The 18,831-nt window shown below is 30.8% G+C and overlaps 1 pseudogene; it reads left to right on the top strand.

The window, feature by feature from the left end:
- The first annotated feature begins 1,296 nt into the window (after nucleotides 1–1,296).
- On the top strand, nucleotides 1,297–1,397 carry LOC120885963 (U6 spliceosomal RNA; annotated as a pseudogene).
- The last annotated feature ends 17,434 nt before the right edge of the window (nucleotides 1,398–18,831 follow it).

The raw sequence follows: 18,831 nt of genomic DNA, 5'->3' as shown, positions 1-18,831 counted from the left end.
GAAAAAAATATAGAAAGACATAAAATGAGAGGCAAAATTGTAGAAAAAAGATAAAATAGTTCCAGTATATTTATGAAAGACAAAAATGAAAGCAAAAGAAAATCAAAGAATAAAGTATTTATAGAGAATTTATTTCTGAAATAAAATAAGAATTATAGATTCATATCAAAAAGGAACATCATGAGTCTGAGGAAACTTTCACAAGCAGTTCAAATCAAGACATGTTAAGGCAAAATGATTTGACTACAGTTCCAAATGCTTTCACAAGCCAATAATCTAAAGATAATTCTAACACAACTTCAAAAATTCTGTAGAATTTTAAAAAATCCTTTAAAATTCTAGTTATGAGGTAACTACAATATTAATTATAAAATTTGATAAAATTCCACTAAAAAGGAAACTAAACACCAATCTTGGATAAAAATATCAATAAGATTTTTCAGTTTATAAATTCTTATACTTGCTATGAAAATACCATTATTGTGATTTTTTTTTCTTGGAGCTAAAAATGAAGTGCATTTTAATGTTTATGTGGAAGGACACAAACAAAAATAAGGAAACACTGAAAAATCATGAAAGAGGGCTGGGTTAGCTGGCCCAATAAGTGTATTTTTTTATATTTCTGCATAAATAAAACAGAATGGAAATGCTGGAAGTGAATGTATTTGCAAACAGAACTTTAGTATATTAAACATGTAACATCAGATACCAGTAAGAAAAAATATACTTTTAATAATAATTGGTGTTGGGATAAAGGTATAATTATGATAATAAACAAAATTATTTTCATATTGTACACACAAATGTTACAAGAAAGTGTGAGTAATTTATCGAAAATTACAAAAGTAGGGCAAAATTATTTCTTTTTTTTTTTTTTCAGTGCAGATGATTGAACCCAAGGGGTGCTTTACCATTGAACTACAGCCCTTTTTATTCAAGACAGGGTCTTGCTAAATTTTACAGGTTGGGCTTGAACTTGTAACACTTCAACCTCAGACTCCAGAGTACCTGAGATTATAAACATGCAGGTTTTTAACTGTAACTCAAAGAATAGAAGCAATGAAAGATAAAATTAATGATTTTAATCACATATAATTTGTGAAAAATTCATGACAAATAAACATTATAAACAAATTGACAAATTTCAAAATTTGTATTTTGAAATATTTCTTTTAATAAAAAAATATTAAAGGTCATCACATCTACTCATTAAATAAGAGTATACAATTCAGAAATTTTGCAATATAGACAAGCAAGACAGTCATGTATACCCTAAGAGTAAAGAGAAAGGTAAGGTGTTGCTATGCCAGCACATAACAAAATTTGAAATAAAACAGATATTAGTATGGCTCCTGCCTAAGGACAACATGAAAATTTGCGAAGGATTCTCTATCATTCTGAATTCTTGAAATAATAAATTTCCTACAATGTGTACTTTAATAAATTATATATATATATATATATATATATATATATACAGAGAGAGAGAGAGAGAGAGAGAGAGAGAGAGAGAGAGAGAGAGAGAGAGAAAGTAAAAAGGAATACAAGGACATCTTAAATTATTTTCAGTGATCATATTTTTAGTAATAATAATGAAAACAAATATGATATTCTTTTGATGTAAAAAACAAAAGCATACAGCTCTTCCAATTAAGTACACTTACAAAAAGTAAGATATAACCTAAATCAGCCTTCTAACATGGAACTACTTTTTCACAGAAATAAAAGGATCTACATGCCACTTTAAGTTACACAAAAGATGAAGTGAGAAAAATTCTTGAATATGCAAAACTTTTTATGATTAATGCACTGTGTTTCTTTACTAAATAAAATGTTAAGTGGAGGAAACAACATAGTAAGCTTATAAATTGAAAATAATTAAAGCTATACCAATAAAATGTGACGTGCATAAATAGTTTCCTGAATCAAACAAATTTCAAATTATTAACCTTAAGTTAATAACTTGAGGAGATATTGAAGAAAATTTGAGAAAGAGCACATTTTATAACATAACAAAATTATAATTACTTGAAGGTATAAAATATTGAAATCATGATTTTTTAAAAGTATCTTTTTTATAAATACCAGAGGGATCTATGGATGTTATATTCAGAATTTGAGAGAAAATTTATCTATAACGGGGCATTGGAAAGAACATTGATTTAGACTTAGAAAAAATATAGTGATGTGTTGTAACTGGATTTTAGATTCATGAGTGTTTGTTTTGCTATTTTAACATTTTTATGTATTTATACTTTTTCATTATATTTTTAGAGTGGTATTAATGTTAATATCAAAAACTAAATAGTATTACATGAACAGATTTCATTTGTCTAATAAATGATTATTTCAATTTATTTACAAACCTGGGAATAAGAAGAAACAATGAAAGAAAACCTAAATTTTTCCATGTTTTTATTGGTGCATTACAGTTGCATATAATGATGGGATTTATTGTTACCTATCTGTACATGTACACAATATGATAACATACATTGTTCAATGTCACTCCCCAGCACTTTCCTCCCTCCCCTTTTTCTCTTTCCTCTGCTAATCTCACTTTGATTTCCATGAGATCTATTCCTACCTTTCTTTTTCTTTTTCTTTTTCTTCTCTAACTTCCACATAGGAGAGAAAACAGGACTCTTGACCTTCTGAGTTAGACTTCTTTCACTTAACATGACGGTTTCTAGTTTCATTGATAAAATATACTATATTTTAAATATTTTTCAAACTGGAGAACCGAAATTTGTGCATGCTTCATTTACCTTCTTTCAAAATCTTGTTTTATAGTGTTTCAACCCATTGTCCAAAGCACTCACAATTTCTTATTTTAAAATCAACATGATTGAACGTCTAGAAATTTGTTAACAAACTAAAATGTTTGTGATAAAGTAGACATGTCTTGGCTTTCGTTCTTGCCTAGTAAACTAATCTTAAGGATGAGGCATTAACTGCCAGGTACTCTTTTAAGATACATTTTTCCATTTACTTTCCACAAGGAAGAAATGTGACCTTAATCCATGTTCTAAATAACACAACTGTGCCCTGGTGATGTGTGCATCAGGTCTTGTGGGGGAAAACACATGCCTCTCTGCATGTTCATCAACCTGCTAAGCCTGTTAGCAGGAAATCTAAAAGCAACACAGGGGAATGTTAATTGATTAAGCACATAGGGTAAAAAAATGTAAAAAAAAAATTAAACAAAACATTATGTTTATATGAATGATATAGAGGTAACAGATTTCTGATGTTTACCTGTTAAGCTCTATGAAGTATAGCAAACATCCAAAGGTTTTCATTCATTTTAAATGTACAACCCAGTGATTTGGGGGAGTCACTTAACTCCCACCAAACCAAGGTTCAGAGCACTCCGGTGAGCAGCAGAAAGCTCTCTGTGTTTGCTCCCTCTTGCCCTCAGTTTATGGCCACAGCCTCAACCAGTGAAATGCCAGCAGGTTAACTCTGTTTTTGCCTTTTCTAGAATTTTATATGGATTTTATACAAAACACTAAGAATGTAGCCTTTAGTGACCGGCTTCTTTTACATAGCTCCTCACAATGTAATGTTGGAAAACTTTGTGGTGTGATTCATGAATAATTTATAGTATGAGGGAGAACACTGAAAAGCAGAGTAGAAGGCTGGGCTTCTCTTTCTAACAGTCCCATGTCCCATTTTTATGAAATAAGCTCAACTTTTATCTGACAAGAGTAGGAGGAGAATGGTATTAGTGTGCCTTCTTCAAGGCTGGTGTGTGGATATAATTAGAAAAGGTACATAAAGTGTTTTCTAAGATGTGACAAGTTATGTGGATAAGTTCAGAAAGGACTATCAGAAATAACAGAAATGACAGTGTTCTAAAGATGTCACTAAACATGAATAAATGCCTACTAAAGCATAAAATCTCAAAAATCTTACTTTTTTTTTTTCCTTGGGAGACAAGATTCATCTGGAGGGATTCTGAGAGTGTATTGTATAAAATTTAAATAAAATAGGGGAAGAAATAGTACTACAGGGCTGGGGCTCAACAGTAGCACAATTGCCTGGTATGGATGAGGCCCTGGTTTGATTCTCAGCACTACATATAAATAAATAAAATAAAGGTCTATTAAAAAATTTTTTAAAAATCTAAAAACTGTAGTACTAAAATTACAAGAAGAAAAAATATTAAACCTATCTAAATAAAGCAAATTTCTAGCTCTAGATATAAACTTTATTCTTTTAATTTTTTCATCATCATAAATATTTTCCAAGAATTTATTTTACACATATCTCTGTGTTCTGAGATAAAGCAATGAGTTTTTAACGAAAAAACTTTCTGCTCCCTCTCCTGCACTGGGGATCTAACCAGGGGCCTCATGCAGGCTAGGTAAACTCTCTACCACTGAGCTGTCTCCTGCCTGCAAACTTCTGCTCTTTAACCAACAGTAATAAAAAAGAAGAGGTCAACTATAATCTCAAAGAAAATATTTGTCAAACACATTTAATAACTAGTATATACAAAGAGACCTAAAAATCACTAACAGGGAAAGAAATAGCATAATAAAAATTTATCTATAAATATGTGAAAAATTACTCACTATATAAGTGATGGAGTTAAGATAAACACTTGTGAAAATGTTTTCTATCAGTTGTTATTAGAGAGGAAAATTAAAACCACAGTGATATGCCACAATTTACCTAATCAAATGAAAACATTGACAATGGCAAAGCATCTGGTTCTTCAATAGTCTTAATGGAAAATAAGTTTCTGTGTATCCATATAATACAATACTTTTTCAGCATTAAAAGGAATCAGCTATTATTCATACTATGACATGGATAAATCTCAAAATAATCTTCTGGATGAATTTAGACCCCAAATTCTATATTCTATATGATTTTATTTATTAAACATTTTAGAAAAATCAAACCTATTGGGCCAGATTTCAGATCAATAGTTGGCAGGGATGAAAGCATTGATAGTGATAGAAAGTTTGATTATAAATGGACTCAAGGAAACACTTGGGAGTGATTAACATACGCTGTAGTATCATAATGATAGTGGATATATGGTTATATAAATTTGTCAAAATGCATAGACCTGGACACCTAGAATGGGTGAATTTTATTCTTTGCATATTATACTTCAATAGGCCTGAAAATTATAAAATTGATTTAAGATTATTATTATTTTTAAATATTATGTAAAAAGCTTTTTTTCTTTCTTTTTTTCATGTTTCTTGCACAGCACTAGGTTGATCATTGCTGATCTAACTAGTGTTTCTTAGGTCAGCATGGTCGATATATATTGGGGAAGAAAAGACCATTTGCCATTTGTTTGTCTTGGTGATGCTGCCTGGAACACATGTTTTAAACACATTTTCTTATTTACAGCAGTACAGTTCATACAATACTCTCAGAGTGGAAAAGTATCAGGTCTCTTGGGCTAGACTTGGATGTGACACACCATTAATTCTGCTCCATTTTATTGACTACAGTAAATTATAAGGCTGAGCAAAGATCAAGGGGGAGGAAGATACATGTTGCCTCATTAGGTGAATTAGAATAATTTTTGCAGTCAACACAGTAAGTAAATATGTCATCAGTATACATAGTCATTTGAACTTTTAGTGCTTCCTGTCATTTTCTTCGTATATACAAATACCTACACAAACATGCCAACTATTATGCTAAAACAAATTATGACAGAATAAACCTTACCACTTAATTTCTAGTGAAATCCATGTGTCAATAACTAACTCATGCAGCTAGTCAAATTAAAACTTTTACTCACAATTTTTGAGACATTGCACAAAAATAAGTCATTTTAGTATAAAATGTATTAGTAAGTGATTTTTGTAGCAGAGAGTTTTCAAAAGGAATAAGAGTTAAAATAAGAGACAATCTAAAATTTTATTTTAGGTCAAAATAAATTGTTTCATGAAAGAAAATGAGCCTGAAATGTGTACAGAGTAGCATTTACATTAAATGAGAAAAAAAATCATGAAAAGATTTGCTACATATAATTTGTGAGACCATGAGAATTCTTAAAATATAACTTTTTATGGGTTATATATTTAAATCAAAGCTTTGCACACTCTCAGCAAGCAATCCAATATTGAGCTACAATCCCAGCCAATAATTATTTTTTATTACCTAACATGAATCATGGCTACCTATAGGCATAAACTATTCTCAGTCATTTACACGTATTAGAGAATTTTAAATTTAAATATTGCTGCTAGTATACAATAACACCTCTATTATATATGAGAAAACAAGGGCACAAAAGACACCAACAACATTTTAAAGAAACTTTTACTATGAAATAGAGCCAGAATTTGAACCCAGGCAGTCCAGCTCCAGATTAAAAACCAGTTTCAGTAAAGCCTAAAATGAAGTGTTTGTTGTTGTTGTTGTTCTTGTTGTTTTTGTTTTGTTTTGTTTTGTTTTGTTTTTTAAGAAATACTGTCCCATGTAGCAAAATTACAGGATGATGAAAAGGAGACAAAGTCAGTACAACACATTATGGGCTTAGCTACCTCTGTAGGTGGCTGGAGTTGATATGACAAATACAATCAGATGCGTCTTCTGCAGAAACATAGGGGAAGTGTCTTATCCACTGGATCCCAGCCTTCATTGGTAAGAGGAGTCTGAAGGATATTAAGGTCCCTGTAATAGTGGGTGGCTTATGAGTGAGTCTCAATAGTTTTCTTGAGGAATCACAAATTGCAAAGGTCAAGAAATAGTCCCTAGATAAGAAAAGGTAAGGTTGCATTTGAGCAAAATGAAATTAATTGTTAACCTGGCCAACTTTTCTAGATGGTAGAACCTAGAAATGGGGCATAGGCAAAAAAAAATTAAAATAAAATAAAAAATAAGATTATCAATTTAGAAAATAAAAGGGTGTTCTGAAATGGTATCTAACTTGTAAATATATTTTCATAAGATTCATTTAAAATAAAAGCCCTGTTATAAAAATGTGTCAAATACATAAATAATATTAATACATAGTTATTTTCTCATGCTTTTTCTGAATATATTATTCAATATGTAAATTATTTGAATCTAAAACTAATCATGATTCATATTAATTTTCTTATGAGAACTATAAATCAAAAAGGGCAGACTGCTCCTTACCAAAAAAGTAATGGGAGGGAAACATATATTACCTTCAGGTTAAGTGGTTCCCTGGACTCCAAGTAATAGATTAGGCCACATGTTATCTTCACTTTGAGATGGGAGATATTTTAATACCCAAAGACTTACTGTTGCTTATTCATGTTTAAAACACAAATTGATAAAAATTATCATTAAATGAAAGAAAATTGACTTCTTCCTCCTCTTCTGCATAGAAGAACATATTATAAAGAATGCATACAGATTAACTATATATGGAAGTTAATTCCCTCTACCAACATACAGTCATGCATTTTATTTTGTAGAAATATACTATATCAAAGAAAGAAGCCAGACTGTATGTCATTTGACTTGCACTAGGTGCTTTAAGGAAGAGACATGACCAGACCTTAAACATAGCTAAGGTATACAACCTTCTTAAATTACTCAAGCTGGTTCCACAGTAGATTAAAAGTGCCTTCATCCACAGACAAACAAAAATGTCCCTGAATGCCACAGCTTGCTTTAAAGAAGGCAGGATTATTTTAAATGTGTTTTAAGTTACCCTTAAGTTAAGCTACTGAATCTTGAGAGAATGAGAATAAAATGTCATGTTTGTTGTTTTTTTTTTTTCTGTTTCAAAATATAGCAATAGGAGGACAATGTCTAATGCTTCTAAAATGTTCTCTTTCTGCTTGACTGATTTGCATTCAAAATAATTGCTTGAAGAAGAGAGGGGAAAAAAAGATGAACTATTCAGGAAAAACACTTTTGTTTTTAAAAGGACAAAGAACAATACACGAGAATGGCTTTATTAAATATATCAATCAACAAGCTAAAAGCCCCAGATGTGTACCTGGCATTGCATGCCCAAAGACACTCAAAAGTATCAAATTACATTATGTTTTCAATATTAGTATAATCTGGATTGGGTCCTAGCTACATTCATTTGAGAAAGTATTCACATACACCCTTACACACAGAGAAAACTTACAGAAGCTACCTCATCTACAAAAGAGTGGAAGAGATTTGCCTCAACTGAGACATAGACCAGTCACAAACCAAAGTTATCATTCTCCAATCATGACCTGAAAAAAAAATATTTAAAGCTGTTATAGAACCAAGAATTATACATGCGGAAAGTAAGTATTGGGCCCAAAGAAAAAGTATTAAAGACTCAGAAAATTAAATATAAACTGAGACAATTCCACATAACTCTGGCTAAAGAGTTTTTAAAAATGTGTCATTGCTTTGTGGTACTGGGCATTGAACTCAGGAATTCTGAACCACGGAGCAACATGTTTTTTTGTTTGTTTGCTTGATTCTGTTTTTTGTTTTTGTTTTTTTAGACAAGTTTGCCAAGGTAGGCCTAGAATTTATAATCTTCCTGCTTCAGCATCCTGAATTGGTGGGATTATAGGCATGCTTCATCACAACTGGCAAAATATAAATATTTGTTAAGAATAACTTCTTAATCCAGAATAAAAGCATATCGACTGATTTGACATCCATATGCAAAAATTTTAAAAACATGATACTTCACTTATATAAGATAACAAAAGTGATATAACAGTTAAAATTCAAATGTACAGAAGGCAATTTATATTTCAGATAATTTACTATTTGGATGTTCTAACACTACTAATTTTTGCATGTTGATTTTGGCACAATGAGATTTGCTGAGTTCATTTATTAGGTTCTAATAATTTTGGGGTGGGATTTGGAGGTTTTCTATATAAGATCTCCATTACAGAAGAAACAATGTTTTAAATAAAATATACCAAGGATTGGATGTTCACATACAAAAAAAAATGAAACTAAGCCTCTATCTCTCATAAATTAAAAAAGAAAAACTCCAATCCAAAATGGATTAAAGACATAAAAGCAATACTGAAAACCGAAACTACTATAAGAAGACAGTAAACATGGTTCAGCACAATGATGTGGGCAAGGATATTTTGGAAAAAAAACCAAAACTGTTGGAAAAAAGCAAAACTAGAGTATGGATTACACCAAACTGAAATTCTTCTGCATAGCACATAAAACCATCAACAGAGTGCAGAGACAGCTACAGAATGGAAGAAAATATTTCAAACTATACAACTGACAAGAGTTGATATCCAGGGTATATAACAAATTCCAAACATTTAATAACAAAATAAACTAATCAATAAATGAGAAATAGACCTAAATAGACATTTCCCAAAAGAAGATGTAAAAATGGTCAATAGTTATATGGGGAAAAATATCAACATCATTAAGCATGAAGGAGGTGCAAATCAAAACCACTATGGTATATATCTCTTCACCTCAGTGAAAATGACTGTTATCAAAATGATTAGAGCTAAGTGAGGGTGAGAATGTGGAGAAAAAGGAACTCTTATATATAGTTGATAGGAATTGAAATTGATACATTCATTATGTAAAACAGTATGGAGTCTCCTCAAAAATAATAAAGAAAGAATTGCCATATGATCTAACATTTTCACTACTGATTATACAGGTAAAAAAATATGAAATCAGTTTCCCAAAGAGAAGTTTGCACTCTTGTTGTTATTATAGCACAATTCACAATAGCCAAGATATAAAGTCAACCTAAGTGTCCATCAACTGATGAGTTGATAAATAAAATGTGGTATATATGCACAATGGAATATAAAATGCCACAAAAAATGAAATCCTGTCATGTTAGCGACAACATGAATGGACATGAAATTCCCTATATTAAATGAAATAAGACAGGCATAAAAAGTCAAGTACTGCATGTTCTTACTCATGTGGAATTGAGGGATGGGAAAAGTTTAATCAATGTGTATCAAGTTGCAGTTAGAAAGGAAAAAATAGTCCTAGTGTGTTATCAAAGAGGAGATTGTCTATAGAAAATAATGTTGTACTGTACATTTCCAAAAGCTAGAAAAACGGATTTTGAATGTTTTTTTTCCTATGAAAAAATGATAAATATTTGAGGAAAGAGATGACTAATTTGATTAAACATTGCACAATGTATTGTGTACTGAAAAATCACAAGTTACCACATAATTATGTACAATTTGTATGTCTTTATTAGCTAAAATGAATTTAAGTAAGCAATTAAAGGATTTGAAAGTTGTTTAGTACTCCAGGATAATTGTTCCAGTCTTCAAGGAAGAGATGTATTGATTTTATGACCTAGCAAAAAAAAAAAATACATATTATCTCTTCCTCCATGGCTACCAACCTCAGTAGACTCAAGATGGTGTGGTAGGATGGGTGAGGATGGAATATAACATAGAAACTCCATTCCTTGAAGGGAAGAATGTGAGAGTCACTGTCTAAGAAATCATTATCACCATCTTAAAATATCTAATCTATCTGCCTTCTGACAATGACATCATCACACATGAAAATGTATTTGTGCCCTACTTCAGTACTCCTGAGTTTTATCTTTCTATAGCCTTAGTTTGATATTTTTAGGCCATCACTAATCAACTATCTTCAGGTTCAGATGAGTAACCTCAGGTGAAATTACTTGGATATAACTCTTTGAATATTATTCTTCTGAACATGAAGTCCCATGAAATAACAAGACAGGTTATATAATTTATTCTCCCACCTCCAACAGACCTTGGTAAGACAAACACAGAAAAACCAATATACATTATTTTGTAGACAAAAGAATAAAGAGGGAAGGACATAGCAAACACTTGCCCATAGCAAGTCTGAAATCTACCCGAAAGTATGGAACAATACCTATCCTTGAATGTTTTCATGGCTCTTGACTCTAGTGGTCATTTGCATTGTTGTTTTCCACAAAAAGAATGTATTTATATATTTTCTCTGCTTGCTTCCTTGCTTCCCTTTCTGTAACATTTTGGAGATAGAAAGAGGTTTTTTTTTTTGTTTGTTTGTTTGTTTGTTTGTTTGTTTGTTTATTTTTCCACTTTTTACTTTCTTTGTCTCTGTCTTAGCTTTTTTGCTGTTGTGACCAAAAGATCTGAAGAAAACAATTAGAAGAAGAAAAGTTTATTTGGGGGCTCACAGTTTCTCTTAGTCCATAGATAGCTTCATTCCTTGAGGCATCTGATGAGGTAAAACATCATAGTGGAAAAATGTGATGGAAAAAAGCAGTTGGGGACATTTCATTAGGAAGCAGAGAGAGCTAATCTCAGCTCACATAATATATAACACAAAGGCACACCCCCATCAACCCACCTTCTCCTGTCACACCCATGCTTACTTTGTGGTGACTGTAATCAGGGGATTACCACACTGATTAGGTTAAGGTTCTCATAACTTGATCTTTTCATCCCTCAACTTTCTTGCCTTGTCTCATACATGAATTTTGGGGGGACACCTCACATCTAAACAGTAACAGTCACTTTAAATCTAACCTGACATGATCCTCTTAAACATTTCGTGAATTTCTTATGTTCTCATTTATAATCCACTACATTAGAAAAAGATACATATATAAATATCTTCAGTATACTGCTCTCTGTATTGGGTTCCCTGGGAGTCTTCCTTCAGACAACACATATTTAATCTTAAAATTCCTGTTGTTTAAACCAAAGGCTCTATAAGGCAGTTTTTAGATCTTTAGAAGATCTTCTTTTTATCTGAAAAAGTTGGTAAGACAAGACTATAAATATTTACAGAGAGTAAATAAAGGATGTCATAGGCACACTGGAATTAGAGATTTTCTCCCAAATCATTTATTAATGTGAGATGTTTGTAATTGTTTTTGTTGTTTACTTGTTCATTTTTCCAGAAGTACACATAGGGATTAAGAAATAGTCTTATTTTCAATGCAAAAAATAATGTTTCTTTTTTTTATTTCAAAGTTTATTCTTCATCTTATCTCTTATCTCTTTGCCTTTGTTAAATGGAATGAGAATGAGCTAGATGTAACTTTTAATATTGTACCTGAAAATATCCTTAGCCAAATCATCATTTCATTGCATCTTCTAATTTCTCTTTTTACTGTTGGTGACAAAATGTTGTCAAATTTTCACCTCTATGTATTTCCACAAATTCCAATATTTTCTTTATATTTCCTTCAGTTATCTTGAGAATATTTTAAAATCAATCTCCTTAGTCATTTACAAACACCCTCCTTGAAGCATTTTATTATTTAATTTTGCATCTCCTTAAGTCTATTTTGTTTTGCCTGCTTCCTGACCCCAGAACCTCAATCAGAAAAAAAAAAAATCCAGATATTTGTTAAGGTAGATTTCCACTCCTTGGTTTACCATTTTTATTCCACTTAAATGTAAGTATAGGGAAAAAAAAATCATCTCCAAACTCCGGAATGAAAAAAACAATTTATCCATCATAAATTCAATAATCAGAAAGGTTTCATCTTGACAGCTCTGTCTCAGGGTCATTCATTAGGTTGCAATATGATGGTGGATAATATTAGAACAGGGTGGAGAATTTGAAATATCTGGGGGGTGGATAGATATTGTTTTTCCTTCCTATAGTCTTAAATCCTAATTTATAGGCTGTGCTAGTCAGATTTTCATTGCCATGGTCAAAATACCCAATAAGAACAACTTAGGGGAGAAAAGGTTTATTCTGACTCTCACAGATTCAGAGGTTTCAGCCCATGGTCAGCCAACTGCACTGCTCTTGCCCTCAGGAGAGGCAGAACATCATGGTGGAAGGTCATGGCAGGAGGAAAGCTGCTCTGGTCTTAGGAGCCAGGGAGGAGAAAGAGAGCATGCAAGGAGCCAGGGATGAAATGTAAACCCCAGGGCATGCCCCCAGTGGCTTATTCTCTCCAGTCATGCCCCACCTGCTCACAATTACTACCTAGAAATCCATTCAAATTATTAATCCATCAAATGGATCAATTCACAGTTAGCGCTCATAATCCGGTCACCTCTGAATATTTCTGTATGGTCACATACATAAGCTTTTTGGGGACACCTCATGTTGAAACCATAACATAGGCTTTCATAGTTCCACTCAAAATTGCACTGTATCAGAAAAATAAAAGATTAAAGTCTTACGGAAAGTAAATGGTAAAATGTTACTTATTTACAGAGAAAATGATCAAACATATAGAAAATTCAATGAATCTATAAAATAAAGACAGGAATTCAGTTTTTGGAAATGGTACTGTTGAATGTTAATAGCTAATATAAGTAATCAAAATTATAGAAGGTTCCTATAGAGATTTACAAGCTGATGCAAAAAAATGTATATGAAGGAATCAAAGAATATTTGATAACAAACAAAATTTGAGACAAAAACAAAGTTGGAGGTCTTATATTACCTGTTAAGAGGCTTAATAGAAAGTTATTAAGTCATTACTATGTGACAGAATGTGGAACAATAAAATTTAAACATTTTTGGGAAACCTACACCACACACACACACACACACACACACACATACACACATACACACAATATGATTTTCAACACACATGGCAAAATAATTCATAATTGAATTATACTTTTTATAAAGCAGTGAAGTAAAACTTGATGACTACATTAAAAAAAGGAAAAAGAAAACAAGAAAGAACTATACCCTTATATAAATTTCCACTTTACACAAAAAATGAAATTAATCATGTACAACATTGTGAAACTAAAAGTGTATAACTTATTCTAATTAGTTTCATATGTATAATATTCAAAATATACTGTCATGTATAACTAAAAGGAATTTAAAAATTAGCTGAAATGAATGTGGTAAAATATTACTCGTGTTGTTTAACTTCATAGCAATTCCCTTTAAAGCCTACAAAGCATTTTACAGTATGTGTTCATTCATATAATGAAATGCAAATAAAAGTAAAATAAAATAACACTCGGAAATTTCTTGGAGAAAGTGTAGGAGAAAATTTTATAATTAGGGTAAAATTCCTTTCACAGGATACAATGTACACTACAGTAACAGGGAAATAAATTAATCTTGAACATAATCAAATTTCACATTATGAAATTATTTTAAGAAAATGGGAAAGTTAGGTACAGCTTTAGATTGTAAGAGAATAATCTTTTATCTGAAGAAGGACATATAAATGACATATAAATAGATCTTTCTACTCAAAAATATGTAGTAAAATCATAAATTAAAAAATATAAGTAAAATTAAATCATTTAAAAATTTGAACATACATCTAAATAGGTACACAATTTTAAAATTAGCCTGTGAAATATTACTTAATGCTAATTATCAATAAACTTAAATTAACCTTTAATGTGATACCTACACAATCTCTAGTATTAAACTACAATGACTAATAGCACCAATCGTTAGCAAGTATATGGGACAACTTCATTTATTTTTATTGTTTAAAATCATAAAATATGTTAAGAGCTACTTGATAATTTCTTATAAATTTAGAAGTTCATTAGATTTAAAAATGGGAAAAAGGAAGGAGAGAGAGGATAAGAAAAGGAAAGATATGAAATTAAGTTTACATAAATTTCATATATATATATAAATATACCATAGTGAATCTTGCCATCATACATCCCCAAGAATGAGGTCTTAAATAGAATATATTTCATGCTTATATAATTATATCAAAATGGATTACACTGTCACATATAACCAAGAAGAACCAATAAAAAATAGAAAAAGTATACTCAAGAATGTACTCAACATATAACTGAATAATTCCTTCCTTGTGTACTTGTCTGAGAACATAAAAAACGATAGGGCCAAAATAAATGTTTTTAAAAATTAGGCTCATAAGAAAAAGTCAAATAACTTTAATCATTCACAACTAGAAATGAACCAAATGTCCATCAAGTGAATGACTACTGTATTATATCCATATATTGGAATATTATTTAGTGAATAAAAAGAACAAAGCATAGAACATGACTGAGTCTCAAGAACATTCACTCAAAGTGAAAGGAACAAGATTTAAAGAGTGTCTACAGGCTGGAGATAAAGTTAAGTGCTAGAATACTTGCCTGGAATGTAGAGACTCTGGGTTTGATCCCCAACACACACACACACACACACACACACACACACACACACACACATTTACACTAGTATTACTATTTAAAATTACAGGGTTATATGCATTTATTGCACACAGAAAACTGGTGTATTTAATTATTTTAAAATTATACCTTGATAAAATGTAGTTAAAATTGTCTAGGAAAATTAGAGTAAAAATATCAAAAATAATTCCAGTATCCGGCTTTCAGAAAAAACAAAGTAGATATAGGGATAAAGCACATATGAATAGAGGGATGAGAATTTTCCACAGTAGAAGAAACCTCAATTTGAAATACCAAGCTAAATGTAATGTAGTATAAATCAATATACAGCAATATTTTTGTTCCAATATGACTTGCCTTTATATATAGCACTTCCTTTTTTGCCATTTGTCTTCAATTTCAATACAATCAACTCTATTCATGGAATATACATATAAACATTTTTTATAAAATGAAGTTATTCATATGATCACTAATAAATATGATTCATTCTGTTTCTTCAGAGGAAGAATACACTAGTTTCAGTCAGTGCCTTGTGAGAGCCATAGCTTTGATTTATTAATTCTGCTGCTCTTGCGTCTTAACATAGGATGTGGAGCATTATTGAAATTCAATAAATATATTGTTGTGTTCACTGAGCAAGATATTTGGTAACTTTATTTAAATAGTCCATTCTTCGGGTGTTTTTTGGGTAGGCAAAATTAAATCCTGTGCATTATTACCCATTTGGTACACAAGAGCATTAAAATTAATACTGTAATTAAATTTTTTACTCATTTAAAACTGTATACGTGAAAGTAATTTATATGATGATGATTAAAATCTATATATCATAATAAACTTTGACAAGCATTATGCAAATTATTCTAAAATCAGGTCATTTTTCTAATAGCTAATAATCTATTATTGAAAAGAGCCCTAGCACTTTCTGTATCCAGAAATACCTTTGTTCACTGAGATTAACAAAAATAACAAGGCATGCCTTGAATGAAAAAGAAAAGTGTACGTTTTCAAAGAAAACAATTGTTCATAGTTCTGTGGATCTTATGTGTTTCCTTTAGAAGCCTCCTTCATTGGTGTTCAGAGAGTGTTTGAATGTGAACTGTTCTTTAACTCAGTTGGTCTTGACTTTAGTTCTTGCTTTGATACTGATATTTTTCCTCATTTTATCTAAAATTTGACATTTATTATGATTTTACTCTTCAGATTCTTACTCTCCATTAGCCACTCTAATATGAAAGACTTTCTAACCAGGGAGGAACTGCTACACTTTCTTTGTGTCCTACATTTTTATCTCTACAGAAATGATGTAAATTTAATTCACTTGAACTAAGAATATTGATTATGAATATGATAAAATGCTGAGTTAAATATATTTTGCATCATTAATGTTGACATGACACTGTGAGAGCACTCAGAATGTTTTACTGACAGAATAAACAAAAGGTGGTAGCCCGTGCTTTAGGAACAAGAGTTAATGAGATTCAACATGAACAGGCAAAAAAAGCTACAAAATTTATAATTTCAGAAAGTAAACTGAAGACATAAAAAACCAAGAGAGACCTTAAAATACTTAAAATGTTGAAACCTACTCTCTGCAAGTGGGTATACTGTTACTTCATAAATAAACCAAAATTTATAACACCTAATATCACAGAATCTGCGGTTAAGTCAGTGAAATGACAGCAGTAACAGTACAGGCTTCAATAGTGAACTTTTTGCCAGTTCAAATGCTTATTAAAATATCAATGCAATTTGCATTCTGAACATGATGGAATAATTGGTACTAGACTGGTCTGATGCCATAAACATCTATAAAACTGAACAACACATGAAGCAAAAGAATAATGGTTCACAAAAGGAAGGCACAAAAAATGGAATCACTTCCTGAAGGAATTTGGGTGAAGTGCGCTAAAAGAAAAAAAATAATCCAAACAGAGTACAGTGGTTTTACAAAATGAAAATTATTATTGGAGTTTGGGGTGATTAATATGGCTAGAATTGCAGAGCAGAATTTTAAAACTCAGTAAAGAAGGAGCTTATGAAATCTGCATAGGCATTTTCTTGAATATTTGACAAAATGCCTACCTTTTTGTGTGCATAACAACAGTTTGCATTCCTGGGCACAAACTATGTTATGAAAAGTATAAGTAACAGATAAATTTAGAAAGCTACTAGGTAGTTATAAACAAATCAGTTTTCAGGATTCAGACAGAACAGGGAGACCAAAAGCCCTGAAAAGTTAGAATAAAGAGATCAGTTTTGTCACCCTTGGAATTTAGTAGAGACATCAAATGACCACATCATAGAAGTGTAGTTAATATAACTGAAGTAGGAACTTCTCCTTCTCTACTCTAAAAATTCATACAACTTTTCTCCGGAGTAAATATTAGCAAGTCAAATGTTGCTTAACTAACGACAAAAATAATGGGGAGAATATTGTCAATATAATATTCACATAATAAGAAAAAAAAATTGAACATGCAAGGAAAACAATGTTCTTAAAACAAGAGTAATAAACATGAAAGTAGAAATTCAATTAAGATAGACAAAAATGAGAGAATAGATGGAATTCATAGGTATGGAATTTAAAACAGGCATTAAAAATGTGTTCACATATTTGAGGGAAAATTTAAACAAACTGACAAAATATATCAATTGTAAAAAATATCATAAAGTATAAAATGGGAATCTAAGAATTTACAAAAGTCAATAGGTGCATTAAAGAGAATATTAAACATTATAATGTACTTCGCTGCAGAGCAAAAGAAACTAAAGAACAGAAAAAGAAGAAAAGTGGCTGAAAACTGTTAATTGACCCTTATTGATCATTACTGGGATATTACTGAGCGGCTTCTATATATTCAATTGACACTCAGACTGTGAACTCAGAGAAGAGGAGCAGAAAATTTAATTGAAGAACTATTGAGTAGAAATTTTATGAACTTGATTTGAAAACATTAAGTCTCAGACTTAAGGTTATTAGCAATTTTAAACAAGAAAACAGGAAAAAATAAACACTAATAAATCAGAAGGAAAATCTTAATAAATGGCAGGGAAGAAGACATAACATATTTCACACAGAAAACAAAACTGAAATGAATACAGAATTGTCATTGGAAATAATGCAATTCAGAAGGTAATGGAACAATAAGTTGAATAACCTTAATTAAAAAGTAAAAACTGTTAACCTAGAAACATTCTTTTAATGTGAAGGCAATGCAATATTATTAGACAAAACAGAGAAAGTGGAGAGAGTCTATGAAGAGCAGACTTGCATTTCAAGAGATGTCAAACAAAACCAAAACCAAAACAAAATTTTTTTTCAAGAAAAAAGGAAATTATAACCAATGGGCTTTCTAAACTACATAAAAGAACAAAAAAACAGTGACGTAATTAGTGAATGTATGAATAATTATAGATTAGATTTCCTCATAACTAATTGAAATGATATAATTGTCCTTGAATTGTTTGCACCCAACTACAGAGATGAAACATAGGTGACAGAAATGAGGGTTAGTAGAAAAAATATTAATAATCAAAGATTACAATTATAGTTGAAAATGTAGGAATTAAAGCAAAATATGGAAAACTAGAACAATGTTATCAACCAACTAACTGTAATTATAAAATAGTATACACAATAACCACGACCATATTCCCTTAATTGAGTGGGGAAAATGTATCAAGATAGATAACAGATTTTGACCCCAAACAATTCCGAATATATTTACAATGAGTAATACCACACAGGTAATATTTTCTGCAAACAATGTTATTA

Source organism: Ictidomys tridecemlineatus, chromosome 1, assembly GCF_052094955.1.
Source record: "Ictidomys tridecemlineatus isolate mIctTri1 chromosome 1, mIctTri1.hap1, whole genome shotgun sequence".
In the NCBI taxonomy this organism is placed as follows: domain Eukaryota; kingdom Metazoa; phylum Chordata; class Mammalia; order Rodentia; family Sciuridae; genus Ictidomys; species Ictidomys tridecemlineatus.
Note: the sequence above shows the minus strand (reverse complement) of the source record. Positions and strands in the feature narration are given on the sequence as shown.